The sequence below is a fragment of the Elephantulus edwardii genome, unplaced genomic scaffold (assembly GCF_000299155.1).
Source record: "Elephantulus edwardii isolate Elephantulus edwardi_28Jun2011 unplaced genomic scaffold, EleEdw1.0 scaffold00217, whole genome shotgun sequence".
Lineage (NCBI taxonomy): Eukaryota > Metazoa > Chordata > Mammalia > Macroscelidea > Macroscelididae > Elephantulus > Elephantulus edwardii.
In genome coordinates, this window is record NW_006399967.1 from 691317 (window position 1) to 698185 (window position 6869).

Genomic DNA, 6869 nt, shown 5'->3' on the forward strand with positions numbered 1-6869 from the left:
GGGCTGCGGCTCCATCCCCGGCCCGGCCAGCGCCAGGGAGGCCCGGCCCGGAGGGCGCGGGACCAGCGGACTCGCTGCGGAGGGAGCGAGCGGTGCTCCGGCGGGGCGCTCGCCGCTCACACGGTCACACTCACTGGCACACGCGCTCCCAGGGCACACGCGCGCACGCACACACGCGCAGGCTCCGGGACCCCCGCGGGCACACAAGGCCCACCTACTGCACAGCCCCTGGGGGTCCCCCAGACAGCGAGGCTCCGCGCTCTCCCGCGTCTGGCTGCAGGGAGTCCCAGGCACACGGGGACCCACCTGCTCCCCGCCTGCGCGTGTCACCTGCGGAGTCACGAGAACTGACCCGCACCCAGACCCGGGGCTCCCTCCCCTTGGCCGGCGCTCCAGGTGCCCGGCCACTGGGACAGGTGTCTGTGTGCAGGTACACACAGTCACACACGAGGACACACACGCAGACGAGGACACTTAGGGTGACAGGCCTGGGGGCGGGGTCCCCTCAGGGTCCCGCGGGGGGAGGGAGGCGGGGAGCGGCGCCCCTCCCCCGTCTGGATTAATGGCGGCGCCTCCGCGGAGGGGGAGGGGCCGGGCCTGCCAGGTCAGCGCCCCCGCCCCCTCCGTGCGGGGATGCGGTGCCGCAGCGCCCCCCCATCGCTCTCCCGCAGTGCCCCCTCCGCTGCCAGCCGCAGAGTAGGCCCCGCCCCGCCCCTCCCCCACCAATGCGTCGGGTGCAGCCCAGAGGGTCAGCGGGGGGGGGGGGAGCTTATTGGGGCTAGCAGGGGGAGGGGGTTGCACCTTCCCCATCCGCACGTCTGCCCTCCACCTCTGTGCACCAGGACACCCAGGATTCAGGGGTCACTTTAGGGAAGCGGCTTCCACCTCCCCTAGGGAGGACGCCTAGGTTTGGGGTGAGGGCTTGTGGCCCTGGACGCTCGCTGGCAGCGATGCGCTGAGTCTGGGGCCTCCTAGCTACACATACGTGGGGGCGCACCAGGTTTGCATGCCCCTGATCGGAAAGTCAGTGCTGCCGCGGGGGAAAGGTCTGCCTATCCTGTTCCATAAAGGTTACAGAGGACACCTCCGGAGCTCGCTGCTCCTCCGCACAGGAGGCCTTGCCCAGGACCCCCGGCACAGCTTTGGAGGTTTGGGACAGGGAGCACACGACAATCCCAGGAACCCCACCGGGCGCCTGCAGAGGCTGCATCCCATCCGAGCTGCCCAGGACTCTCCCCATTTTTCAGATGAGAAAACTGACGCTCAGAGAAGACACAATTCGCTAAGGTCAACCAGAAGCCGTCCCTGGAAACCTCTCGGCGCCCCTGGGAGCTGGGCGCGGGGAGGGGGCCCGGGAGGCGGCCTCTGCTCCACCCACCAGCCCAATACCGGAGGGAGTGGAGTCTTCACGCCGTGCTGGGAAGGGTTAAGTGAGACCCTCCTCCCCTCCTGGGTCCACCTCTAATCGGCCTCCACCGATAATCCCCCGGTTGGAATCCTCCATCCTCCCTCCCCTCTGGGAATTAGGTATCTAGGAGATGGGAGGGGAGGGATGAGCCTCTAAACTGGGGCTGAGGGCCAGAGTGCAGGAATGGGGGCGCAGAAGCCCTCAACACAGGACAGGCTGGCTCTCCAGATTCTGTCCCCAGCGTTCCCTTTCTCGCTGGAATGCGGTGTCCTGGGCCTGCTGGCCACCACCGCGCTCTCACCACCCTTCCACAGGTGCCATTGCTCCACCCCCACTTCACAGTGAGGAAACCGAGGCTCAGAGACGTTTAGACCCTTGCCCAAGGTCGCCCAGCTGGAAGCTGGGGCCACTTTCCTGACCACAGATCTCGTGATTCGAACACCTTTTACCATCTGGGTCAAGTGGACATGCCTGAAGTCGTCTGAGCCTGGCTTCCTTATTGCTGACCAGTTCTCGGTTAATGTAAGAATCGTGGAGAGAGGAGACCCAGGTGGTACAATCCAGCACTGGCAAGCCGTGGTTTACACCCACCCCAGGAGCCGCAGAAGGAAGGCCTGACAACCCACTTCAGAACCGGCAAGGCTCTGAACGCCTGGCACAGGGCTCCGCTCTGCACCCATGGGGTCCCCAGGGGCCAGGGTTGTCTCAGTGGCAGCTAACAACAGCCACATCACAACGAAGCCAGGTGGCGCCTTCAACACTGTCTGGAATCCCCCTAAACTGAAACATCACACTCCACGCTCAGAACCCTTCTCTCCACACGCAGCCAGACACAAAGCAGCTCCTCTTTGTCATTACACAACAGAGATCCTCTTTCCTCCGGATGTGTCTGCCTGCCGCACTCTCACTCTAGAACATTCCCTAGAGACAGACTCATTAACATGCCTGTAAAAAAAAAAGTGTCTGGCCTTCCAAAGAAAGTTAACAAAGAGCAAGAACGTCCCATGATCATGATCTGGCACTCACCGAGCAGAGATTTTATAAACTGATAACACCCAGTGCTGGTGAGGATGTGGTGAAACAGGCAGTGTCGTCAACGTGTGTGTACCAGGTAAGCAGTTGAGTAGCACCCACGGAGGCCTGGGACACACTGAGACCTCTCCGTTCACCTTCTTCCATTTTTTTTAAAATGTCATTATTTTTTGTGTGTATAGTCAAATCAGATCTGACTGATACAGGAGGAGATTGTTCCTGCTTCTCCAGCAGAGCATCTAGTGAATTTGAACCGTGTACCTCTGAGATTGCAGTGCAGCTTCTTGCCACTAGGCCACCAGAGCTCTCCTCGTTCACCTTCTGGGGCTCTATCCCGACAGGCAGCTAACGTTCTCAGCTTTCACGCAGGAGATCCAGGCTGGGTACCAGCCTTCTGCCAGCACCTTTGATGCTGAGTAGATTTCAACAGAGCTTCCACACTTAGAGGGAGTAGGAAGGAAGGCCTGGCAACCTACTTCCCAAAACCAGCCCCTGAAAAGTCAGCCGACTCAGACTGTGCAGCCCGTCATGGGGTGACATAGAACCAGAAAATTCTACCGCTTGCCTCAAGAACCAATGTCTCTGTCCTTGTCAAGAAAGCAGGCTGTAAGTAATGCAATCTCCTTCGGATGGAAAGCAATAGTCTTTTAAAAACAGGAATGTCCCAATAAAGGGGGAAAAAAAACCCACAAACACTTAAGACACGAGTAGACAGTGTGACAAGGTAAGTTGTGTCCTTCAAGAAGACATTAAAGTCAAAACAACTATAAGGTATCAATCATCTCGCTCCAGGAACAATAGCAAAGTTCAACAGAGCAGCAAACAATAAATGCTGGCAAGGTTGTGGAGAGATTAGGACCTTAATTCGCTGCTGGTGGGAGTGTAAAATGGTGCAACCGCTATGGAAGGCAGTTAGGCACTTTCAAAAAGTTGGAAATAGAAATACCATTTGACACAGCAATTATCCTCCTGGGAATTTACCCTCAAGAGACCAGAACTGCCATCCAAACAGATACATGCACACTCATGTTCATTGACGCTTTGTTCACAACAGCAAAGAGATGGAAACAACCCAAGTACCTATCAACAAATAAATGGATAGAGAAGCTGTGGTATATTCATAAAATGGAATACTATGCAGCACTGAAAAACAATGACTTTCTAAAGCATTACACAACACGGGGTGTCCTGGAGCACCACATGCTGAGTGAAATATCTCGGTCACAAAAGGACAAACACAGCATGGCGTCACTGTTATAAAGCAGGTCTTGCACAGGGGTGTTGGGAGGAGAATAGGGAAAGACTGGATAGATAAAGACCATTGTACTGGAACAGATGAAAGAAAGAACTGTGTACAATGAATATATGATTAGGCATTATATGTACAACAGCCCAGAATAAGAGATACCATTGTAGAGAGGACTTGGGCAGGGGAAAGTAGGTAATTGTGAAACAACGAATAAATATATATTTTTAATTTATATGTATTTTATATATATAAATATATATTTTTAAAAACAACTCAGGGGGAAGGAGGGTGAGGGAGTAAAATGTGCAACAGTGAATGAATGAAAATCTAACTTCTCGTTAAATGTTCATTAAAATCACAATTAAAATAAAATTTTTTTAAGGACAACTTTTTATTGCTACCAGAGGTTTTCATCATCATTCAGTACATGGTTGTGATTGCAATACCTTCTTTAGACTGCACAAATAGCTCAGGACCCATACATCATTAAGAGAATATAGGTAGACTGGGGAGGTGGGGAAATAATTTTTATCAAGAATGTCTTATTAGACATAAAGCTTGGGCAATGAATTACTACATGTTACAGACTCAGATCATAAACTGCCCCAACATCTAAACAGTCATTGATTATTAAATGAGTGAAAAATCTTCATAGAAAATCTCATTTTAGTTGTTTACATACATATTTCTTTGGTGAGCACCTGAATATATTAACTTTATCACAAATTATTGTATACAAATGTCAAAAATGTTTTCAACAAATCTAAGAGTGTCCTAGTAACATGTCACTTTTAAGTTTCACTCCAAGATAAAAATAAAAGCACTATTTTGTTTGACTCTAGAAACTAAAATAAGACAAACAAAATTAATGAGTATTTTCTATTACCACCTTTGATTCACACAGGGCAATTTTGAATAACTTTTTAGGCTGATTTCAATCATGGGGTAAACATGACAGTCATATAATTTCTTCACTAAACTACTAAAAATAATTTTGGGAGTTTTCTCTTTAGTAGTGGAAGCTAGGACGTGGATCAACATGCCTGAATTCATTTAAAAAAGCAAAAATGTTATTTTTTTTAAAAGAAGAAGCCATTAAAGTGTTCCCCTCTGTATGCGTGGACTCTGTTTGGAAAGGGGGTCTTTGGAGATGCCAACAACGTGAGGTCCTACTGCAGGAGGGTGGGTCCTGGTTGTGTGCATGGTGTGCCTGTGAGAGAGGAGTAGAGGCCCAGAAGGAGGCAGGTGAAGGACAGGCATTGTGGGGTGCACCAGCCACAGCCCAGGAAAGCCTGGAGCCACCAGCAGCTGCCAGAGAAGCCAGGAATCGATTCTCTCTCAGGCCTGAGGAGGGACCCATCCTGGGACTCCTTGGCTCCAGGCTTCTGGCCTCTAGAACTCCGGAGCAATACATTCTTGTGGTTCGAAGACACCCACTTTGTGATGCTTCGTTTTAGAAACTTTAGGCCCCTAATGCTACAGCCTCCTTAAGGATCAAAGAAATGCATGAGTGGACCACAAGTGGCCTTGGCTCGCCCTGTTCCATCACCCTCAAACGTCTTTTCTTTTCCTTTTATTAATTTAATTAAAGTTTGCAGAGACTTAGGGTTTCCATTCATCCATTGTTGCACTTTTTTACCTGCCCACCCCTCCCCCCAATTCATTCTTCTGCTTGAAAAGTAAAAGAAAAATTCTTTCATTGTTATGCAATCCCTCCCTCCAAGTCCACTCCACTGTGCAACCTTCATTCTGGACTCCTGTCATGACAATAATACCCAATCATATATCCCTTTTAAACAGTTCTCCCCCTCATCTGTTTCAAGGCAGTATACATCATTCCTCCCCTCCTTTTCTGCCTTCCCTCAACCCTGATGTCAGTCTCATTTTGCAACAATGGCCCTATGCAATATTTGTCCTTTTGTGACTGAGATATTACACTCAGCATAATGTCATCTAGGGTCATCCACTTAGCATAGTATTTAATGAGTTCCTTGTTTTTCAGTGCTTCCTAGTATTCCATTGTGTGAATATACCAGAGCTTCTCTATCCATTAATTTGTTGATGGACACTTGGGTTGTTTCCAGTTCTTTGCTATTATGAACAAAGCCGCAATAAACATGGGTGTGCATATATATGCTTGAGTGGCAGTTATGGTTTCTTTAAGGTAAATTCTCAGTCGTGGAATTGCTGGGTCAAATGGTATCTCTATTTGCAACTTTTTGAGAAACTGCCACACCATCTTCCAGAGTAGCTGTACCATTTTACACTCCCACCAACAGTGAATAAAGGTTCCAGTTTCTCCACAACTTCGCCAGCATTTGATGTTTGCTGTTCTGCTAAATTTTACTATTCTTACTGGGGTGAGATGATATAGTTGTTTTGATTCCATCACCCTCAAATTTAACATGCCCAACATTCAGCGTTGAAGAGGCTGTGAGCCGGAAGAATCTACAGTCCTGCTGCTGGTGGTGCCACCTGGGGTGACCATTTTAGAAAACAAGCCCAGCATTAAACACAGCACTGAAGATACATGTGCCACATAACATAGTGTTGTCTCTCCCCAGTATCTGTCTGTACGAAACCCTTGCTCCTAAGCCCTAGAACACTCACCACTGTCCTGTGGAAAAAAAAAGGCAAAACCCATTCAGCGACCCAAACACCCATCATCAAGGTCAAGAGCAATGCATTGTGGGCTAGTCACCTAATTCAGCCAATCTCCAGCTACAGGCTGACATCACGAGTGGACCTAGAAACACAGGACCTAGCAACACAAAACCGGGTGCAAGAGTCACACGGCATGAGACCTCTTGTTTCTTGTTTTGAGCTTAACTGAATTCATGTTTAGTAATTACAGGCACCATATCCCCCCTTACCCCTGCTCAGGGAAAACCTCTGTATGACGTTAAAGTAACTGAAATAAGACAGCATTCTTTTGGCAATTGAGATACAGTTGTGTTTAAATAAGGGAATGATAGATACTGGCTTGAAGAGGAGCCCAGAGCCCTGTGAAATCTCATCAATGAAAGCGATCATAAATGTATCAGAGTTTCCCACCTGATAGAGGACGGACTGGGAAGTGGTTTATAGATGGGGGTGGGGGAGGATGCTGCGTGATAAAGGCAGCTTCCGTCGTTTGTGTAAGGGGGGGCCTAACGCCTGCCATACCACACTGGCATCCTT